Genomic DNA, 24,625 nt, shown 5'->3' with positions numbered 1-24,625 from the left:
TTTATTAGCCACCACAGAACTCTATATAGAGGAGCCTCGTCGATCCTCACCCATCAGGTGCGCCGAGGAAGACTGCTGGCTCCTTGACAGTAACACACTTTTATACATTATCAGTACAGCATACAAAACCTTATATGTGGAAAAGTACCAGTTAGTCCTGGCGCCCCTAATGAGCTCATACCTATTTCTAGTTTCGGTTACACATACAAAGGGTTACTATCTTTACAGAGAAGGTCGAAAGGGTGACTCCCTTCTCGTCCCAGGTCTAGAGGAATTTGCCTGATACTCCCTTTTAGCAGATGTGACCTTGCTTCTCAGCAACTCAGCCTGTCTCCTAATTAAATGCAAGGAAAGGGGGAAGCAGAGGGTGTGCGGAAAAGACCACGTGACTCCCAAGTGGGAGAGAGAGCCGAAATCCAAGATGGAGGCGGTTCGGTTTCTCGGCCCTTTTTGTCGTGCTAACATAATCGGAGATTTCGAACCGTTTAATACACCATAACTAGTCAAACTATCATTAGATATACTGCGCTAATCATATCGTAATACCTTGAATACCTCAGAACGGCCCTTTTAGCGCAGCATAGCTAATAACGGGGTCAGTCTTCGAAAATACCCTCATCGATCTGCATTAAGTCATGCGTCTCCTTCTGAGCCCGCTGGGTATCTATTCTGGTTTGGACGTGCTTGGGTCTAGGGATGGATCGGCGAACCTGAGTAGCACAATATGCACAGCAAGCAGGCCCGCACTGTAGACAAAGACAGCAGGTGAAAATGAACCCCACTATTCCTAAAAGAATCATAAATAACTTCCATCCCCAGGTGGTCACCAAATCCCAAAACCACCCGGACAAAGACCAAGTACCAGTCTCGGTGTGAATTTCAGAGGCTAGCCGATGCAGTTTCTGAATGGCTAAATGGACAGAAGGGGCGGAGTCAGGTATATATACACAACAGGAGCTGCCGATGACTCTACAAGCTCCTCCGCGATCAGCTAGGATAACATCTAAAACAAGACGATTTTGGAGGGTCACAAGCCGGGTCGCCTGGAGCTCCACTGTGATATTAGTTAATATTCCTGCAGTAGTATTAACCACCCCTTCTACCACTCTAGATAGCCTCCTGACTTCTTTACTATTGAGGATGGGTCCCCATATGGGCAATGCCCCTTTTATGATATCAACGAAGTGTTGGGCTGGAGTGTCAGTCTGGTCAGTGGCATCATTACTGGCGGCTTCGGCTTTTAGGCTCCGCCGATTTAAGGAATGAGACTTATGATAATCAGAAGGAGCTATGTAGACCGGTGGGTAAAGAAAAGATAAGTAACATCGACCTGCCCATCCTCTGGGTAGCCAAGTGTATGCGTTTTCACCGCACACGAAATAAACATTGGGAGGGGTGAGTGTTGGGGGACTACTGAAAGTCTGTAGTTTATAAGTGTAATTACATCTACTATATCCTACGGATAAATGTCCAGTACCCTGCACGCAGAAGGAGGAGGACGTATTCAATACCGGGACCGGAATGATTTTCTCATCTGAGACATTTCGCTCCTGGAAATACTTGAAATACTCAGTAAAGTTAAAAGTCATGAAATCCAACACTTCATCCTTCAACCAGGTATCATTTTCATGATCAGTGTATACGTTCATACAGGCGGTAGGATCAAGGGTACCATCCGTCCCCTCAGCATTAGGAGTAAAACCTTGGTGTGTCTCTATATAGGCTAAAATCAAGGCATAATCCTTCTCTGAGAATCGACGTTCATCTATAGTGTAGTGTTCATATAGCATGGATAACATTTTGAACCAGGCTTCGCAACTACCTAGATAAGACAAGGGCATTTATATGAACAAATCTTGCTTATGCATCACTGACGGGAGAAGACCACAGACCCAACAATCAGTAACATTTGTGGAACTATGAGTCTGGTGTAGCATCTCAATGAAGGCATTATGTACATATGTCTGTCGGTGTCTCTCCTTATGAGGGGCAAAAGTCTGGAAATGATGTTCCTTAGGAGCAGGGGTAGACACTATCAAGGTGTGCACAGGATGGCGAAACTCTAGATATATAAACAAACCTAAGCATAGTACAAATGATACGATCAATATAGAAATAAAAACAATTTTAACACGCAAGCTCCATGAGGAGAACATTGGCAAATGCGGGGGAATGGTACGGGGTACTATGGGGCGCCCTTCTTCAGGGACAAAACGAGCAAAAGGGTACATTTTCTCACTAAAAGTCCAATATAATCTCGGGAAAAAGGGGCTACAAGCAGTCCGACCTGCCGGAGGGTGCTTCTTTCCTGTGTCCGTATAGAGCCTCACAGGCAGACTCCTATTGTTCAGAGAAAACAAAAAAGGTAAAAGATAAAAACTTCTCGCGTTGGGGTCGCACTTGACGCAACCCTTGTTGAAAGGAAACTCCACCTGGGCCCCCACCAACCGACCAATGTCTCTACCTTCGTTCTGAACAGAGCTTTACTGAAAGTTCCATGCTCTCAACGAGTTCAGTCCAGTGTTCTACTAATCCTCAGGTCTTTCGCCGAGGCCTCCAACTTCACTCGCCAAGGCTAGACCTGGGATTCCCTATTTCCGGGGCCGCAGGTGATATCGATCCCGACCAGGGGTTTCAGGATTCACAAACAAAACGGGCACAGTGGGGTCAGACGAGGAGCTGGGCTCCCGACCAGATGCCTCGCTTTGAGCAATTGGGTGGCCGCAAAAAGCACCTGGTATGGTCGGGACCAGCGCGGATCCAAACTCGATTTTTGTTGGTAGTTTCGAACCAAGACCCACTGTCCAGGTTCCACGCTGTGTCCAGGTCCCTCCGGCAGGGGCTGCAGTACGGCAGATATCTGTTGATGAATGGAATGGAGATCTTTAGTCAAAGCATACAAAGAGTCAGGCAACATAGGATGGTCGATGTCCCTGAAGGATTTGGGCCGGGGTACACCCCACACGTTGGCAGGTCTGCCAAAAATTACTTCATAAGGGGAGATACCGCTCCGGGAATGGGGAGTAGTTCTTACGGACAACAGGGCCAGGGGCAGGAGATCAGGCCATTTTAATCCTGTCGTGTCCTGAAGTTTAGCCAGTTTCAATTTCAGAATCCCATTATATTTCTCAACCAGACCCGCTGACTGAGGATGTCGGGCTGCGTGAAACTTCTGCTGAATGGACAGACCCTTGCATACGTACTTAACTAAGTTAGCATTAAAATGTGTCCCGTTGTCACTCCAAATCACCCGTGGCAACCCATATCGAGGGAAAAAATCTTTTACCAGAGCTTTCGCGGTTGCCAGGGCAGTATTTTCCTTTGTGGGATACGCCTCCACCCATTTACTAAAAGTACAAATCACCACCAGCACGTATTTCAGATTGTTAACTCGCTCTAGCTGTATGTAATCCATTTGAAGTACTTCAAAGGGCAGGGTGGAAGGCGCAAAATTACCCGCCAAGACGGGAATGCTAACCCCAGGATTATGCTGGAGACAAATCATGCAATGCTGAACCAAGTTCCTAGCTGTCTTATGGATATTAACATTATACCAGACAGGATCCAATGTGGCACAGATGCCCTGAACCCCTACATGTGAAGGTCCGTGCGCCATAGTTACTACTGCATTTACAAATGCGTTTGGCAGTAACCATCTACACCTCTCTGACAAGTCAGTCCAACATCCATTCTCATCAAGCCTCCCCACCTGTTTTTGCCAGTATGTCAGTTCTTCCGGGGTCACCTCCTTTTGTAGCTCTTTCACACTGTCTATGGTGTTGTTAAAAACCCCTGCTTCTATCATTCTTGTCACTACAAACATGGAAGTGGTGTCAGGCTGGGCTGTTTCTTTGGCGATTCTATCCGCAAAGAAATTTCCCCTCCCTACATCATCAACTATAACCTTGTGTGCACTGCATTTGACTATGGCCAAGGTTTTAGGCAAAGTTAATGCAGCCAGTAATCGGTCAACTAATGGTCCATTCTTTATCTTTTCGCCATGAGATGTCAAGAATCCTCTTTCCGCCCATAACCTCCCGAAGCTATGTGCTACACCAAACGGATACTGGCTATCGGTGTAGACATTTAGCCTCAAGCCTTTTCCCAACTCACAGGCCCTGAATAATGCAACCAATTTGGCCGCCTGGGCCGACCGGTATGGTATCTTTGCTGCCTCAACTACCGTTTGCAGGGTAGTGATCGCATAAGCCGCAGCTGTCGTACCATCCGGTAATCTAAAACAGGACCCATCAACATACAATTCTCCTTGGGCATCAGATAGTGGGGTGTCAGTTAGATCTATCCGGCCCTTGGTTTCTTCTTCAGTTTGAAAGATACAATCATGTATGTCCTGTCCACCATCTCCCGAAGGGAGGGGTAACAACGTGGCAGGGTTCAAAGTAACACATCTTTTGATCGTTATATGAGGTGCAAACAGGGTCAATTCGTACCCTGTAAGACGCGCACTAGTTAAGTGCTGCGTCTGTGTCCTGTTTAATAATACGTCCACAGCATGAGGCACCATCACTGTCAGATCCGTATTCAGGACTAGCCCTTCCGATTGTCTGATTGCTACAGCCACTGCCGCTGCAGCCCTCAGACAACTGGGAAGTGCTCTGGCGACATTGTCCAAAACCGCCGAGAAATATGCACAAGGCCTTTGCTTACCACCAAAGTCTTGTGTCAACACTGAAAGAGAACAACCGTCCACCTCATGCACGTAGAGCACAAAAGGTTTCTGGTAGTCAGGGGTGCCAAGCACAGGAGCAGAGCAAAGAGCAGTTTTCAGAGCGGAAAAGGCAGTCTGGCATTAATCGGTCCAAGGTAAAGGCTCATGCACATCCTTCGTAGTTAGATACAGGAAAGGTTTAGTCAAGAGAGAATAGTTAGCAATCCATTGGCGACAGTAGGAGGTTATACCAAGCAAAGCGCGGACATCACGTTGCGTGCGAGGAACAGGCATGTTAGTTATGGTTGCGATGCGCTCAGAAGTCAACCGTCTTCCCTCCTTCGACAGGAGATGACCGAGATAGGTCACCTCCGGTCGACAATATTGAAATTTAGAGAGCGACACCTTGTTACCATGAGTGGCCAAATGCCGTAGCAAGGTAACCGTGGCATCGCGGCAACCATGTTTTGTATCAGAGGCCACAAGGAGGTCGTCAACATACTGCAATAGGACATTACCTGGCGGCAATTGTAAAGAATCCAATACTCTTTTTAGGGCTTGGCTGTAGATACTAGGGCTTTCGGTATACCCCTGGGGGGCGCGACAGAATCTAAAGCTGCGGCCCCCCAATGAGAAACCGAACAAATGTCTGCTATCTGGATGTATGGGAATACTAAAGAAAGCATTCTTCAAATCAATCACCGAGAAAAATGTTGCAGTGGGAGGAATCATGGTCAAAATGGAATTAATGTCTGGTACCACCGGATATTGGGGTACCACAATCTTGTTAATCTCTCGCAAATCAATCACAAATCGGTAGGTATCAGCATAATCAGGGGACTGGGGTACGGGGGCTCGTTTAAGAATCGGAAGAATTGGACTGTTGCAGATATTGGAAGTCGTTTCCTCCACCACCCCGGTTCTAATCAAATCAGAAATAATGGCCAGTAAAGCGCGTTCTCCTGCGGGGGCTATTTTGTACTGTGGGATCCTCGGCAATTTGGCATTCTGTTTCAGGGTGATGGACACCGGGGGAATTTGTAGGAATCCTACGTCAGTGTCCCCCAGGGCCCAAAGATCCCTCGGGAGTTTTGCAAGCTCAGGAGGTAGTGAGTCCGTTTTTGAAAAACATTGAATGGAGGGGATAGAGGTATTCCGAATGGTCAGGTAAACTCCATCGGGGGAGCAATAGATGCGGGCATGCAATCTTTTTAATATATCCATACCCAGGAGATTTTCCCCACACTGGGAGGTGAGGAGGAAAGGCGATTCTATCGTAACCGGTCCCAGAGTAAGGGAAAGTGGCTTAAAAATGGGGCTCACCACCGGAGTTCCAGAGAACCCCACGGACACATTAGTCTGGCCAGACAGAGCGGCCCCCGGGACCAGGGCACATGAAACAGAATTGTTCATAGCCCCTGTGTCAACCAAAAACTTACCTGATGCATCCAACAATCGTGCATGGACATAAGGTCCAGCTTGATCTATCGGGATTGACACATGCCCCTTACTCTGCCCTTGGCTGTCCTATGCTTGAGTATACCCGGTGTCTTCGTCCGTTACACGTCCGTCATTGTAGTACTGTTTACCCTAGCTGTGGTCGAAATAATTCTGACTGTTCTCACCTCGGGCTGCCTGTTCTTCTCTCGTGTATCCACCTCGATGCCCACTCATCCTTCCCCGTCCACGACCCCTTGAAGCAGTATTCTGTTCATACAGCAACGGACACTGTGCTCTCCAATGCCCCTCCTCTTTACAAAAAGCACATTGATTTATGCCCAGATCTGTTCGCCCAGCTGTTTGCGTCGGTCCCGCCCCTCTTGGAGCGAAATTCTGCAACCCTCGTCCTCTTCCTCTACCCCTCTCCACTTGCTGCAGTAACACTCGTGTTTTCAACTCTTTCGATTTCCTTTCTGTCTTATCCTTGCTCTCATTCTCCCGATGCTCATAATACTGAGCCATGCTTAGTATCGTGGAGGGCGTGGTGGTCGTCCAGGTACTCTCAGCTGCCTGTAACCGGGCTGATACCTCAGGTAGCAAATTGGTTGCAAATCTATTAACAAATAAACGTACACCCCCCTCCGTTGCCAAGTCCTGTCCGCTGAAGTCAATGAACACTCCCTCAAACCTTGTGAAAAAAATCAGAGACGCTCTCGTCCTTCTTTTGCTTACAGGCCGTCAGCTTGTCCCAATCTACTTTCCTGGGTGGGATCAGCGAATGCATATAAGTTATTATTCTCTCAGGCAAAATCAGTATCTCAGGTCGGGGCTTGTTCCCTGGTTTACGATCTCTATCCCAGTTTCTCAGTTGATCCCATGTCCCACCAAACTCCGTAACATGGTCCTGGTCATGTACCTGGCGCCAAATGTCCACCGGTACTAATAAGGCAAAGAATAATTCAATATCTGCCAACGTCATTACTGCTGACGAGGCGGCCTCGGTCAGTTCCTTGTAATATGCGGTGGGGTTTTTTCTAGGATCTGGCAACTGGCTTTTTAGGGATAGTACCTCACTCCGCTTCCAGGGGGTATAGACCCATTGTTCCTGGAACCGGGCGTCTATTCCCGGGCGGGTAACGACACCGTGGGCATCCACTACTGCGGCAACTTCTGGATCGAAGATAGGGTGCACTTCTCGCATAGGGAACTGGGAGAATCCGGCGGGAGTGGCAGACTGCAAACGAGTTCTATAAGAGACCAAAGTCTGCACCTTCCCATACACCTCCTCCGGTGTCAACTGAGATTTATGGACCTGATCAAGAATATCATATAATATAGCCGGAGCCTTCCCTTCCTGGTGTACCTGTTCCCACACAGAAATAAGACGGTTGGCCATATGCTCCAGGGCATGCTGTTGCATCACCGGTTCATAGTCTCTCATAGTACTCCAAATATCAGCAAGCGTATAAATGGGATGTCGCATCCACTGGGATGCTTGTGTAGCAATAGTTTCCCTTTCTTCCGTTCCCAAGGCCGAACGAGTGAACAACTTCCTACCCTCGGTCAGACTGGCCGGACGTATTGGAGTAGTCACAGCTGTTACCGGCGTGGTACTGGCGGAGGAGGAGGGCAGAACAGAAGGGGAAGGCATTGACCCCGGCGACAGCTGAGGGGTCCCGGCTGCAGCTGCCGTCGATAAATTAGGCAGCATGGCCATAACTTCAGACACAGATGTCGGTAACCGGGAGAGGTTCGGCAGGGAGGGAGGGGTAGTAGTGGCCGGGGGAGCCGAAGCCGAGGCCCCCAGGGACATATTTGGGGCCGGGGCCGAGGCCCCTGATACCTCCGGATATATCCTCTGCGGTACATAAGGGGGTGGTGGCCTGGTGTCCAATAAATCCTCTATTTCATCTTCTGCATTCGGGCGGGTCACATAGCTCTTATCAACCTTTAATCGAAATTCGCGATTCATGCAATCCAATCCCTTTTCTACTCTTTCTCGGTCATAGGCCATAGCTTTCTGAGTAACATTCTGTCCTGCCTTGGCTCTGGCTACTTTCTCTTCCCTCATTCGCCGTTGTTTGGCCTCCTTCTGCCATGCAATTAGAGCGTCAAACATGGCCTGCCTACTTCGCCTAGAAAACAGCTGTTCCTGTAGGAACGCAATTTTCTTCTCATCAAATGAACCCGTTTTGGGCCAGCGTAACTCCTCATTGCCCTTGGTATACTTATGCCACAGAGTGCAGAACAACAACGGAGAGATCCCATGTTTGACATACATAAAATGGCTAGGACTGCCCTCCGGCGGGGCAGGTTGGCTCTCAGCTAGTCTGGAGTCACTTGTTCGACAGCAGCAGCCAAAACAATTCAATTTACTAAAACAAGACATTTTTGTTAGTTTTCAGACATGTATACACAAACAACAATCAACACGAATCATACACAACATACAATCAGTATCAGAGAACCAAGCCCGTCGACTCTGGTTCACAGTCCAAACACCAAACTGCACGCGGGATTCCGGCCACCCTCCTGGCTCACCACTAAGACCAGCCCCCAACGAGGACTTGCCCCGTCAGGAGTATGCCCTGTGGCTACCCAGTCTAGGTCGCGGGTCCTTCCACGCGCAATCTGTTTTATAATCCTTCGGCGCGCCGTTTTTACTCAAATCGAATGCAACCTGTACGTACTTCGAGTCAAACCACAGTAATGCTAACCCGATCAAGCAAGACACCACCCTCCAGTGCGTGCCTTCAAATCAATGCACCGCTGTCCAGCACGTGCTTCAAACAAATACAATCCGTGTTCAAAATCAAAAATGCATCGTTCTCAACGAATGCTCTCAAATCAATCAAATAGCACACCGTCTTCAACGCGTGCCTTAACCAATAATGCACCGTTTATAACGCGTGCGTCAAATCAAATCAATACTCACCGGGTGCACCCAGATACGAATGTTCATTCTCCGCTGCCAACTCCTCCCGACCAAATCAGTCCAGTTTTCTGGGTTAAGCCCGTAGGACCCCGGCAAAGGGTAACTAGCAGCAGGGGACGTGCCGAAAAGTCGTGCAGGGTGGGAGAAATCCTCAGGCTCCTCTCCCGCCAACCGGTCAGGACGCCCCAAATCCCACCACCCGAATACGGGGGGGAAAGACCCTTTCACGGGGTCCCTTCGTGGTCGCCAACTGTTGTGTCCAAATAATTATTCCAAGGGCCACACTTACCATTGGCCCGCAATATTATGCAAGAAGGAGCAGTTGGCAACGTGGAAGGTTCAAACGTTTATTAGCCACCACAGAACTCTATATAGAGGAGCCTCGTCGATCCTCACCCATCAGGTGCGCCGAGGAAGACTGCTGGCTCCTTGACAGTAACACACTTTTATACATTATCAGTACAGCATACAAAACCTTATATGTGGAAAAGTACCAGTTAGTCCTGGCGCCCCTAATGAGCTCATGCCTATTTCTAGTTTCGGTTACACATACAAAGGGTTACTATCTTTACAGAGAAGGTCGAAAGGGTGACTCCCTTCTCGTCCCAGGTCTAGAGAAATTTGCCTGATACTCCCTTTTAGCAGATGTGACCTTGCTTCTCAGCAACTCAGCCTGTCTCCTAATTAAATGCAAGGAAAGGGGGAAGCAGAGGGTGTGCGGAAAAGACCACGTGACTCCCGAGTGGGAGAGAGAGCCGAAATCCAAGATGGAGGCGGTTCGGTTTCTCGGCCCTTTTTGTCGTGCTAACATTATCGGAGATTTCGAACCGTTTAATACACCATAACTAGTCAAACTATCATTAGATATACTGCGCTAATCATATCGTAATACCTTGAATACCTCAATGCATGGGGAATGATCTGCTCCTGGGACACCAACCGGGAGCTGAGAGCAGTTATACTGGCTCCTGTGTCCCTAAGACCCTCCACTTTATGGCCATTGATGGTCACCCACTGCCTGTATTTCTAGGGAGACAAAGGTTAACTGTACAGGGTCCCACCCCTCTTGGGCATCCATCTCCTGCCCTTCCAAGGCTACACTAGCCATCTGATGGGGTGGTGCACGGGGGGTGCGGCAGTAGCCCTCTGACGACACTGGGGATCAAAGGACCGGTGGCCCACTTGGCCACAATGATAACAAGTAGGGGGCCCCCTGTGAAAAGGCCTACCTGTCGGGGGCATTGGCTTCCTTTCTTGGGGAGGCTGGGACACCACTGCTTGGTTCCCTTGGGTATTACTTTGGGGCCCTCGGTGGAACACCCTTGGTTGACCCCTGTCCCCCCACTTCTCTGCTGGGGGCCCTGCCTACCTCTGGCGAAGTCTCCCATGAGACCCTTGTGGACCCTGGTGCTGACCCAGCGGTCCGCCTCCGCAGCAAGCTTCCTAGGTTTAGTCAGCCTGCAATCAATGAGGTGTTGGCGTAGCTCAGGAAAACCGTTTTCAGATAGATGCTCCCATGCAATCAAATCATACAGTTGCTCAAACGTTTTTACTTTGCTACCTTTTACCCAGTGTTCCATTGCTCTGCAAAAAAAAAAAACACATATTCCACCCATGTGGTACCTTCCAACTTCTTACAGGACCTAAACCTCTGTCTGTACATCTCAGGGGTCAACCCATAGAGGGTCATCAGCGCTTCTTTCATGTGTTCATAAACCATTCTACTTTCTGGGGGCAGATCCAACAAGGTGTCTCTCCCCTCACTCACAAACCACCCCCACAACCCCACTCCCCAATCCTTCTCAGGGACCCGGTGGGACACCATAGCTATTTCATAAGCGGCAAACCATTGCCCAATATCCTCACTCTTGTGTAAATCCTTAATAACCTCTTTAGGAATGTATACTCTGCTCTCTGTCTGTACTACTGGAATGCTGCCACCAGAGGGACTGGAGGTCTCTCCATTCTTTTCCTTAATCTCCAGCTCCCTCAATGCTCTCTCATGCTCAAGCTTCATTTTCATCATTTCAAGCTGTAGCTTCTTGTTCTCAAGATCTCTCTTCCTCTGATCTTCTAGTTGCATTTTAGCCATCTCCATATTATGGCGTCTCTCTCTTTCCCTGTCCTCCATCTCCTCTGGGGACAGACCCCTTGCCGACACACTCGTGCCCGGGCTGGAAAGCGCTTTACCACCTATTACATCAATCACTTCCTCCACATTCTCTCCCTCCACCACAGGCTCTCCCATATTCCTTGCGGCGTCCCTAGCTGCTAGCCAGGCATTCAGCGCCTTGCAAAATTCTTCTTTCCTGGTAAAACCTGTGGTTGGGACTGTAAATGTCTCGGAAACTTTCTTTAGCTCCTTGGAAGTGTAGGTATCTATCTTCTCTTCCCAGGAGAACTCTTCTGGGTCAACAGCTCTGGGCGTGGCCATTGTATCAACAACTGGCACTCTTAATCAACAATAGACAAAAAAACAAATCCTAAAATATGTATGTGATACGTTATGGTCTGCACTCACTAGTAATGTACACTATAATTACTGTATGCGGTCACAAACGCAAGTCCAGATCCCCACTGCTGACCACCAATGTTAGAAATGGGGATCTCTGGTTGGCAGTGGATAGCCACTGTCCAAGCAGGGACCCTTCTTCTAAGTCAGAGTGAAGGGCTGCACACCTTTGACCATCCCTGCTCCACCCTGTGGTAACGTAGCACGAGCAGTTAGGCTAATCTCAGGGGCAGTGTGTTAAGCGTTTATGACCATACACAGTAATACAGTGAGGAACACTACAAAGGGACACAACACAGGTAGGTATCAAAAAATAGTTATCTTTATATATAGGCTTATCACAAGACCAAATAACGAGAAATCCACAATACTGTGCAAAAATAATTCTCTCTGGATACTGCAAAAATAGTTCAAATGGGGAATGAAAAGTTCAGTTCAGGGCAATGGTCTCTGCGACCCTTTTACTCACACTTCCGGGATGTTGTTGTCAATAATCCACAAAAATGCCGCTACGGCGGGATAGCGATGTTTTTCCTCACGCTCTTGGTCGCGGCCACTCACTAACGGGTCTTAGCGACACTTTTTGGGCCCGCAAACGTGCGGGCGATGATCAGGCCAGCGAGCCCTCAGCGGCAGCAAGGTGATGAATTTCTTGACGCTTCGTGGCTACGGCGGCTAGCTAACCGGCCTTAGCGACAATTTCGAGGCCTGCAAGCGTGCGGGGTGATGATCAGGCCAGCGAGCCCTCAGCGGCAGCCACGCGGTGATTTTTCTGACACTTTGTGGCTGTGGCGATAATTTTTAGGCCCGCAAACGTGCGGGGCGATGATCAGGCCAGCGAGCCCTCAGCGGCAGCAGTGCAATGATTTTCCTGACGCTCCGCGGCTGTGGCGGCTCGCTAACAGGCTTTAGCGATAATTCTGAGGCCCGCAAACATGCGGGCGATGATCAGGCCAGCGAGCCCTCGGCGGCAGCAGTGAGATGATTTTCTTGATGCTCCTTGGCTGCGGCGGCTCGCTAACAGGCCTTAGCGACAAAATGAAGTCTATTGGTCCTGAGACTTCAGTCAGGAGGCTAGTTCTCTCTCTAGCCCTTGGGTGATTGCAGGTTCAAGATTAAAAAGTTCTCTTACAGCTCCTTTTCCCTCTTATTGCCAGTCCAATGGAAACTACTGCAGGCCAATCCAGGGAACAGCACACAACACCAGGACAGTCCTCTCCTGCAGCTTCCTTCAGTTCCACAGACAGAGGTTGGTCTTGAGACCCAGGGGCAATACAATTTGTAGGGGTTTCAGCACTGATATTTGTACCCCAAAAGTCTTTGATCTCAGAATCTACAAGTCACTGAACCCAGCCAGAACCAGTTCTGCCCAGCCCCGGAGCACTGTGTTTACCAGGCTGCATCCTTCCTTTCAGAAAGAGGGGGTCTGCCATCAGACACACAGTGGGAGGTGGAGCCAGAATTCACTTTGCCAGGCACAGCCCTATTCAGGTCCAGGAGCTACCCCTCCCCATACTCCAATGCAGATCTCTCTATTCAACCCAGGTCTGACTCAGCCTTCCCTGTCCCTCCAAAACCAGACAGCCAATACACATAACAGCAGAGCACACTGGAAGGCTTAGGCAAGAAAATACCTACTTTCTAAAAGTGGTATTTTCAAACACAGAATATAAAAATAAACTTTGCTAAACGATGTATTTTAATATTCTGAGCTCAGGCATACTAAATTTGCTTTTCCACCATGTTCTATGGGTCAGTTAGGACTATAGAATGTAATAGCCAAACCTCCCATTCTAGCCTATGGAGAACAGGTAGCCTTACAGTAGTGAAAAACAAAATTGGGTGTAATTCACTACCAGGACATGCTACACACATCAGAGCATGTCCTACCTTACACATACAATGCACCCTACCATAGGGGTGGCTTACATGATGCCAAGGCAAGGTTCAGGGGCTGGGAAGTGGGTGCACTTCACAGCCAAGATGACAGTTCTAGACTGCACACAGACACTGCAGTGGCAGGTCTGAGACACACTTTACAAGCTGCTTCTGTGGGTGGCGCAAACCAGCGATGCAGGACCACCAGCAGCATTTGGTTTACCAGCCCTGGGCACACACAGGCCACATTACTAGGGACTAACAGGTAGACCAAATGAGCCAATCAGGGATACATCAATTCATATGTCATCTTCACACAGGGAGCACCTGCGCTGCGGCACTGAATGGCAGTGGTGCAGCGCCCAAAGCATCTATCACCAGAAAAACAGAAGAGGCACAGCGAAAAAATGGAAGGGAGACTCACGCCAATGGTGCCAGGTCTAACAGGAACACTTATACAAGAACTGTCATTAGGACACCTCCTCCTAGGTGGAGTTTTCCATATGACATTAAATGATGTTGTGGACCAGCTGCTTGTGAGAAAGACATATGCAACACATATACGCTTTCCCGAGTTCCTCGGCACCCTGGGCCTGGTCCACATTGGGACATCATTTAACCCTACCACTTAGGAATTCACATTTCACTCTAGTGTGCATGGTAGCTCTTCAGCATCGTGAAAGAACTCTCCAACCCCAGCTTCAACACCAACGACATCCCACCATCTCAAAACCTGTGCGACTCCCTGGCTACCTTCTTCCACCGCAAGATCACCGACATCAACGACAGCTTCAACTCTGACCCCCCCACACCCTCCACCGAGTCCACCACCCCTGGGACTACCACCCGCACCAGCCGCCTAACCATCTGGTCCAGCGTCAGCGACGAAGACACCATCAAAACCATGAACCCCATCCACTCCGGATCCCCATCGGACCCCTGCCCCCACCACGTCTTCAACAAAGCCAGCACAACAATCGCGCCCCACCTCCGGAAAACAATCAACTGTTCCTTCGAGACAGCAACCTTCCCAGAAACCTGGAAGCACGCCAAGATCAACGCCCTTCTGAAGAAGCCCAAGGCGGACCCCAAGGACCTCAAGAACTTCCGGCCCATCTCCCTGCTCCCATTCCCGGCAAAAGTGACTGAGAAGATTGTCAACAAACAGCTGACCCGCTACCTCAAAGACAACAACATCCTGGACCCCTCCCAATCCGGTTTTCGCAGCAACCACAGCACAGAGACCGCCCTAATCGCCGCCACTGACGACATCAGGACCCTGATGGACAAAGGAGAAACAGCCGCCCTCATCCTCCTGGACTTATCAGCTGCCTTTGACACGGTCTGCCACCGCACCCTATCAGCACGCCTCCATGACGCCGGTATCCAAGAGAAGGCCCTGGCCTGGACCACATCCTTCCTCTACGGGAGAACCAAGAGTGTCCGCCTCCCACCCTTCAGCTCCAAAACCACTGAGATCATCTGCGGCGTCCCACAGGGATCCTCCCTCAGCCCGACGCTGTTCAATATTTATATGGCACCTCTCGCCCACGTCGCACGAACACACAGCCTCAACATCATCTCCTACACCGACGACACCCAGCTGATCATATCCCTCACCGAAGACCCCCACACCGCCAAAGCCAACCTCCTCAGAGGAATGAAGGCCGTAGCCGACTGGATGAAGGACAGCAGACTGAAGCTGAACTCAGACAAGACGGAGGTCCTCATTCTCGGACCCACCCCATCAGCCTGGGACGACTCTTGGTGGCCCACATCGCTTGGCACAGCCAAGGAACCCACGGACCACGCAAGCAACCTGGGGGTCATCCTCGGCTCCACTCTCTCCATGACCAGGCAAGTCAACGCCGTCTCCGCGTGCTGCTTCCACACCCTCCGTATACTCCACAGGATCTTCAAATGGATCCCCCTCGACACGAGAAAAAATGTCACCCAGGCCCTCATCACCAACAGACTCGACTACGGGAACGCCCTCTGCTCAGGAACAACAAACAAGCTCCTGAGACGACTCCAACGTATCCAGAACGCCTCGGCCCGACTCATCCTCGACATCCCCCGCTGCAGCCACATCACACCCCACCTGAGAGGCCTGCGCTGGCTCCCCGTCAACAAAAGGATCACCTTCAAACTCCTCATCCACGCACACAAAGCACTACATAACACCGGACCCACTTAACTCAACGACCGACTCAGCTTCCACAACCCCACCGAAGCCTCCGCTCAGCCAACCTCGCCCTCGCCACAGTCCCCCGCATCTGGAAAACTTCCGGCGGCGGCAGATCCTTATCCTACCTCGCTGCCAAGACCTGGAACACTCTCCCAACCATACTACGGCAGACCCAGGACCTGCTGGCCTTCAGAAGACTCCTCAAGACCTGGCTCTTCGATCAGTAGCGGCCCCCCCTCTCCAGCACCTTGAGACCCTCTTGGGTATGTAGCGCGCTTTACAAATGCTTTGATTGATTGATTGATTGAGCTTCTTGTAAATTGACCTTTTAGTTTCATATACATCCCAACTTCCCAGTTTTAGAGACGTAGGACATCTCCGTGGGGAATATCGGCTCACTCCCCAATCTGGGCAAGATAAAGAATTGGCAATTAATGGACCAGCAATACAATTGCCATCAGCACCTCATACATTAAAATCCCGAAGATTAGGGAAGACCTTACTAGGGAGACGGACCAATACTTCAGGGAAAATGAACACTCGGTGGCCTCAGGAGGGACACTTTGAGAGGCATACAAAACAGTAATAAGGGTACAAGCCCTCTCTTTGATGGTGGGAGATAGGAGAGACAAGAGGAAAGAGGTACAGGAGTTAGAACGCAACATCCTAGACTTAGAAGCACAATTGATAAGACTAAACAATGAGTATACGAGGCATTCATTGAGCCTCAAGCAACAAGAATATAAAGACCTGATGACAGAAGCAGCCAGGGCCACAAATAAGATGACCCAGCACCGAGTATACGAGCAAGGAGACAAAGCAGAGAAGCTCGTCGCATGGCTCGACAAATGAGAAATAGACAGCCTTTGGATGGCTGCCAATTCACCAACAGATGGCGAAAGTCTCACAGATCTCCAAGACATAGCGGATGCGTTTGCGGCCCACTATGAGGGTACTTACACATTCAGAGATGACAACCACCTAACTTGACGCCCTGGATCTCCTTAGAGATAGACCCCTCCCTGCACTCACATCTGTAGACACACAAGTCTTAGATAGTGACCTGATGTGCGAGGAGGTGACGCAAGCAATCAAAGCAGTTAAATCGGGGATGGCACTGGGTCCCAGTGTGATACCAAAAGAATTCAATAAAATCACAGCAACGCATACAGTACCCCACCTGCTCAGGATGTATGAAGAGAGCAGAGAGACTGGTATTTTTCCCAGAGACCAGTAGCTCGCCGTGATAGTAGTAATCCATAGGGAAGGAAAATTAGTTGACCAATGTGGATCGTATCGACTCATATCCGTGCTTAACGCAGAGGCAAAAACCCTTGCTAAGTTTCTAGCCTTCTGTCTTATCATTGCCAAACTAGTACACCCATATCAATCCGGGTTCATACCAGGCCGCAGACGGCCCTTAATCTTCAATGCCTCCATGGGGTCTTGGGATGCACAAGTAGAATCCTAGAGGATGCGGTAGTTCTATATCTCGACGCTCGGTTGGCCTTTGACGTGATAAATTGGCCATACCTATTTCCAGTTCTTCAACATCTGGGTGTGGGACCTCGGTCCTTGGCCTGGATTCGACTCCTATACACTGCCTCACTAGCACAGGTGGTGGTGAATGAAAGAGGGTCACAGATCTTTCCACCCCAGCGAGGAACCAGATAAGGCTGCCCTCTTTCATCTCTGCTATTTGCACTAGTGCTTGAGCCATTGGCAGCCTGGAGCAAAATTGATCACTCCTCTGATGTGAACATGATAGAAAAAATGTGAAATGATTAAAGGTTTTAGGAATCCTCAAGCTAAGTTCAGGATAAATTAAATTATGCATTTTTGCATCAATGGTGTAGAAAATCTACATTTTCTGCATGGCCAGCCTGTATTTCTCATCTTTTGCTGAACTCCAGATTTTTCTTTTTTTTTTTTACTCTGTGCACTTTACTCCCACTGTCCAATAGTAAAGTGCCTGTGCTTCCATTTTTAACATGATCAAATGTTCATACTCTTAATTGGCATTTTTAACTTTAAATAAGTCCATAGTATATGATACAATGTGTAACTAGTGCCTGAAACTAAAATGCCACAGGAGCATGCAGCTCCTATTGTGCCTGCCACCACAGTAGCAGTACAAACATGTCTTCAGACTTTCCAGTGTAGTCTGACAGCAGCACTCTAATAACTGAAATTTGACCAGTGAAAATAAACCTTTTTGACATGTAAAACATCCCTTTTAAATATTAAAAAGTCACCCATATGTAGGCCTTGTGGCCAACACTGTAGGCTGAATGGTATTTAAAAGTAGGACATGTAGAAAGTTGATGTTAACCTGTCCTTACAGTGACTAGCACTCAAAGGGTAGTTTCACAGACAGGCCTAGCAGTCCTATGTAGAAAACCGGAGTGTTTGAATACTGTATTGCCTATGGGATTAGCTGGGATGATAATCGTTTTTTATATTTAATAAAAATACAATTAAATGCTGGAGTCTGAATGTTTATAAATTTTATGGAAAAATAGCAATCTGAAAATTGCCTTTTCCCTTCCTGAAGTTCCTGGAGGCTAATTTGCATTTGCTGTCCAACTTTTCCCAGCCAGTGATTAACATTTCAATAGATGTGAAAAGGTGTGAAATTCCTCCTAGGAGCTACACCATATGTCACAATGATTAACAGGCAAATCAGGAAGAGCAGTGATGACTTCTTTGAGCAGTAAGGTGGGGGCTGTGAACATCTTTCATGAAATGGCAGTATCAAATCTGGTGTGAGTGTCAAATCCTGCTTGACAGTTCTGCAGATTTCACACATAAGCCTGGGGGCGCACTTGGATGGTTTTACATGTAACACTTGGGCGCACTTGAAAGGAAGGGAACAGGATACCAGTGCAGTTCTTGTTCATCTACTCTCTGGTTAGTGAAGAACCCCTCCATTGTCCTACCAGACTTCTGTCTCTAGGCTTATTATGGACTTCAAAGTGGATTTCAGTGTTAGATGTCCTCAGAGCCCATGTTTGGTATGGCTGAAGCCTTTTGCCATCCTGAAAATGCCTTAAGTAGCTCGGGCTGATACCATGAGCATTTATCCCATTGGTTATGGAGTGCCTAGGGGTCATTCCCACCCACCAGCTAGTGCAAAGCATTAAAAGTGGCATCTCCAAGCACCCATTTTAGAACACTTCTGAAACTGAGAAAGATCAGAAAAGGACTATCATCTGATAGGATCAGTGAAGTGCTGGACCTGCTCTCTCCCATACCCTGGACAAAGAAGTGGACTCCAATGGATAAGGAAGACATTTTGTTGAAGATACAGGGATACGACAAACTACAAGAAACCTTTTCCTGGATGCACCCCGCTGACCAGTGGCAACTGGACCTGGTCCTGACCCTACTGATCTGGTGGCTTAGTGGACTAATGTTCCCACTGTAAGGGCATGTATTCCACCTCATGGTCATAGGTTCAAATCCCAGGGATTCCACTCAATCTTTCATCCTTCTGAGGTCAATAAAATGAGTACCATTGAGCTGGGTAACAATAAACATCTGTTATTCAGCGCCAATATACCCATGGGTGAACGTGTGCTTTAGAAATACACGTTATTCTGTTGAAATCTGTTGGACCCGGCCTCGTGGCGTGGTCTTAACCCTCTTGGTTTGTGCTCGTCCCCTGCACCGGCCTACACGGGCCGCCCTTGCAGGCCACCAGGGACCTCTCCTCCCTTCGAGGTCCCCCTTGGATTGTATCCATTTGCCTACACCCGCCTCAGCGGCCCCCTTTTCCAGGCCGCACAGGAACCCCTCATCTCTTCGGGGTTCCCCCCATGCTTGCTCCACGCACCAGCCCACGCAACCCGGCTCCCCCCGGCCTCGGCCCCAGCAAAGCCCTGACATCGAGGCACCAAGATCTGGCCAGGGGGCACCACATGGCCACTTCACCTCTCCCGGAGGAGGGGAGTTTCGATGGGACCCCCACCGTCCCCCCACACCTAGGTGCGATCGTCCTCCGGCCTCTCCGGGCCTGGCGCCTCTCCCGCTGGGCGTCTGGCCTCTCCCAGCCCGGCCTCTCCGCCCCCCCCAGGCGCGAGGGTCCGGACATCAAAGAGCTCCAGACCTATATCTGGGGCAACCCCGCAAGGGAACGGCAGTTTTATCCCGGAGTCAAGAGCCCTGCTGATGGAATCGCCGCTGACCCTACGGAGAAGAACTCTTGCTTGACCCTATACCACGAGCCCAGCTGACTGCGTCGCGGCTCCACCTTATTGAGACAAGGAACCTCACGGAACATCGGGGCCCTGCTGATGCCGTCGCGGCCCAACCTCGCTGAAGCCTCCCCCAGAGCCCTGCTGACGTCGTCGCGGCTCGAGCTGAACTGAACCACCTTAAGAGCCCTGCTGACCTAGTCGCGGCTCAAGCTCCACGAACTGATCACCAGAGCCCTGCTGACGCCGTCGCGGCTCGACCACTCCGGGACACGGAGTCCCTCCAGCTTGAGGAACAAGAACTGGGCCTAAGGTACCCTCGTACCCCGCTGCTACCAAAGACTGTCCCGCTACCCCATCCCTACCAAAGACTTTGAGACTCTTGCGGATCCCTCGATCCCCCCTTGTATATATCGATAACCCTAACCTCCTAAATGCTGATAAAGAATTGCTCATCGTGATAAAATGCCTCGAGTCCTGTGTGGTGGTGTTACTGTGCTGGTACGGTCTAGGAGAAGGACCTCTCCTAGGAGGCTTCTCAGCAGCGCTCGGCTACTTCGTACAGTGTGGGGGCCCCCCTGGGTGGTCTCTCCGACTCCCCCGGGGTCCGCCTTCCAACATTTGGTGGCCAGCGACGGGATCCGAGCCGAACGCAGAGCGTACAAGCAAGTAACCCACTCGCTATCCATCCAGACGAACAGAGACCATGGAGTTCCAACCAGAACGATTGGAAGAGTACACACACAAAGAGTTAAAACAGTTCTGCAAGGACAAGGGCATTGCGACCACCGGCCTAGGTACCAAGGAAGAGATGCAGGAAGCCCTGAGAACCTGGATAGAGTCCGAGGCGGGTCCCTCCCAGAGCGAAGGTCCCCTGCCCCTGAATGCAGCCACGCCACCAGCTCCGACCCCCGCGAACGGAGGGAGAAACAGCCTGGAAACCGGCCTCTCCGCAGAAGAAATACGAGAACGGGAGAAGGTCCGGACCCATGAGCTAGAGCTCGCACGACTTCGGCTGGACGGCGAACTCTTGCTGGCCGAAAAGAAATTGGCCATAGAACAGCTACGGCTACAAGAGGAGATAGAGGAGAAGAAGCGGCATCGAGAGCTGGAGGAGAAAAGGCTGACCCTCAAACAAGAGCGGGGCCTCAAAGAACTCGAGCTCAAGGCCCAGAAGGGGGAGACCGGCACCCCCAGCAATAGAGACGCTCTGCCGCCCACCGAGGCCAAGGTCCATATTCCCAAAGATGTCGTCAAGGAGTACTATAAAAACGACGACATCCAGCAGTGGTTTAAGGCGTACGAGGTGGCCATGACCTCCCATCGGGTACCCCGGAAGGATTGGGGTGCCGGCCTATGGGGTCGGTTCCTTAGCGAGGGCCGAGACACCCTACTCCAGCTCCCGGAAGAAGTGATGACCTCGTACGACCATATGAAGGAGGCCCTGCTCACCCGCTATGGACTAACCGCGGAAATGTACCGCCAGCGTTTCAGAGACTGCAAGAAAATCCCCGGTACCACGTGGGTAGAGTATGTTGACTTTTTCAGCAGGGCCCTAGAAGGTTGGATCAAGGGGAGCAAGGTCACCACCTACGGGCAGCTGGTCGACCTCATTATTCGGGAACACCTCTCCAACAACTGCGTCATGGAGCTAAGACAACACCTCCTCGACAGCAAGCTGACCGAGCCGCGGAAGCTCGCCACCGAGGCCGATCGATGGGTCAACACCCAAGTCCCCTGGAGCTTGATGGGGGAGTACTAGCGAAACCCCACCGGACCCCCCCGCCAGCGCGGCGGGGGAGGAGGGTCGAACAGGAGTCGGGACATCCCAGCCGGGCCGCCCCGGAGTCCGCCCCGGGGGCCGCCTCAGCAACACACCTCCCCGAGCCTAGCCCGAAGAGGGACGGCGCCAGCCAAAGCCGGACCCCGGCCCACGATAACCTGCTACGGCTGCCAACAAACAGGACACTATGCCAGCGACCCTGCCTGCCCCATGAACCGACGAAGTGGGACCAGCGGGCCCCCGCCCCGACAACTAGTGGCTGCCGCCCTGGGAGAAGGGGAGGAAGAGGAAGTACCCCTCAGCGGGGGGTCCACTGAGTGGGAGCTGGCGGCCATGTCCCTGGTCTGCCTGGGCAGCTGAGAAATGGTGCCCCGAACCCCCATCCCGAGCAACACCCAGAAGTACCAACAGTGGGTCACTATCAATGGACGACGGGCCGAAGCCCTCCGTGACACCGGAGCCAGTGTCACCGCTGGCTGCTGCCACCTGGTGGCCCCCGAACAGATCCTGCCAAATGTGCTATGCCCCATCCGGACGGCCGACAACAGCGAGAGCATGTGCCAGATGGCAAAGATTCCCTTCGAATGGGAAGGGGTGACGGGCATACTGAAGGTGACTGTCTGCGACGACGCTCCGGTGGACTGCCTCCTGGGGAACGACCTCAAGAGTTCCCCCTGGGCTCAAGTGGAATGGCGAGAGCATCTCCAAATGCTAGGACTACCCGAATGGGCCTGCGCCACCACCCGGTCCATGGCCACCCAGGCCCCCCGTTCGTCCATGGCCGCCGACACCGTCGAGCCCGAGGGACCCGTGCCCCCACCTGCCTCCAGCGAGGAAGAAGCGGACACCGATGCCAGATCCACGGTGCCCCCCCGGACGAGATCGCCTCTCTCGGCACACTCCCGGAACTTGCCCAATGGCGCCACGACGGGGGCCCCACCAGAGAACAGTTCTTGCAGGAACAGAAGACCTGCCCCTCCCTTGAAAGAGTCCGGCAACAAGCGGCCTCGCAGGCCAACGGTGACCAGACCGGAACCCACTGGGTCTATTGGGTTGAAGGACTACTGTACAGCGAGCAGAAGATTGCCGAACTAGGGGCCAGTCGAGTGCTGGTGGTCCCCCTCCAGTTTCGGGAGTTCCTCCTTAACCTGGCACATGATGTGCCCCTCGCTGGGCACCTGGGGCAGGACAAAACCTACAGCCGCCTGGTGACCCACTTCTACTGGCCCCGGATGCGGAGGGACGTGGACAACCACTGCCGGTCCTGCCAGACCTGCCAAGCCAGCGGCAAGACGGGGGGACGGGTCAAAGCCCCTCTCCAGCCCTTCCCAGCAGTCAACACCCCCTTTGAACGGGTCGGAATAGACATCGTAGGGCCCCTGGACCCCCAGACCACCCTGGGTCACCGCTTCATCCTGGTTCTCGTAGACCATGCAACCAGGTACCCTGAGGCCATCCCGCTTCGAACTGGGACAGCCCCCGTAGTGGGCCGGGCCTTAATGGGGATCTTCTCGAGAGTGGGGTTCCCCCGAGAAGTGGTGAGCGACCGAGGTACGAACTTCATCTCTAAAGACATGCGGTCCCTGTGGCAGCAGTGCGGGGTCACGTACAAGTTCACCACCCCATACCACCCTCAGGGGAACGGACTGGTCGAGCGGTTCAACAGAACCTTAAAAGGCATGATCAAGGGCCTGGAAGAGCCCCTACGGCAGAGATGGGATGTCCTGCTGCCGTGCCTCCTGTTTGCCTATCGGGAGGTCCCGCAGAAGTCCCTGGGGTTCAGCCCTTTCGAATTGTTGTACGGGCATCCAGTCCGAGGACCCCTCAGCCTGGTCAAGGAAGGCTGGGAGACGAAGCCCCGAGATGCCCCTCCCGACGTCTACAGATACCTCCTGATCCTCCGCAACCAGACACGAAGGTTCCCAACCCTGGCCGAAGCCAACCTCGAGGCCAGCCAAGAGGACATGAAAAGATGGTACGATCAAAACGCCTCTACCATCGAGTTTGAGCCGGGCCAGCAGGTCTGGGTCATGTCACCGGTTGACCCCTGCGCCCTCCAGGACAAATGGACCGGGCCCTTCAAGGTGGTGGAAAAGAAGAGCCCTGTCACCTACCTGATCGACATGGAGTCTCCCCGGAACCCCCTCCGGGCTCTGCACGCTAACCGGCACAAACCCCACTTTGCCCGGACTGAACTAAGCCTACTGCTAGCGACCGACGACGGGGGCGAAGGCGACTCCGAGCCCCTACCCGACCTCCTGCGGACCAGCGACCACGACAGGACCATTGAAGGCGTCCAACTCGCCCCCTCCCTGACCCCGGAACAGCACCACGACTGTCAGCAACTGTTGCAGCCCTTTGCGGCCCTCTTCTCCCTCACTCCGGGGGTGACTCCATGGTGTGTCCACGACGTCGACACTGGGGACAGTCCCCCCATGCGACACAGAGCCTACAGAGTACCCGACCAGGTGCGGGCCTGCATCCAGGCTGAGGTGGCGAAGATGCTGGCCCTCGGGGTCATCGAGCCCTCCGACAGCCCGTGGGCCAGTCCCGTCGTCCTGGTGCCCAAAGCCGCCGCACCAGGCACCCCCCCGGAGCTACGATTTTGTGTGGACTACCGGGCCCTGAACACCGTTACCAAGACCGATGCCCATCCTCTTCCCCGGGCCGACGAGCTCATCGACCGCTTAGGGGCAGCCCGCTACCTGAGCACTTTTGACCTCACCGCCGGGTACTGGCAGATCCAGCTCACCCCCGGTGCCCAAGAAAGATCCGCTTTCTCCACCCCTGACGGGCACTACCACTTTCGGGTGATGCCCTTCGGCATGAAGAACGCCCCGGCCACCTTCCAGAGACTATTGAACAAGGTCCTGGCCGGGCTAGAGGCCTTCAGCGCGGCTTATTTAGATGACATTGCCGTATACAGCAGCCACTGGGCTGAGCACCTGGGGCACCTCAAAGCAGTCCTGACCGCCCTCCAAAGGGCCGGGCTCACGATCAAGGCCAGCAAATGCCAGATAGGCC

The sequence above is a fragment of the Triturus cristatus genome, chromosome 6 (genome assembly GCF_964204655.1).
Source record: "Triturus cristatus chromosome 6, aTriCri1.1, whole genome shotgun sequence".
NCBI lineage: Eukaryota > Metazoa > Chordata > Amphibia > Caudata > Salamandridae > Triturus > Triturus cristatus.
Note: the sequence above shows the minus strand (reverse complement) of the source record.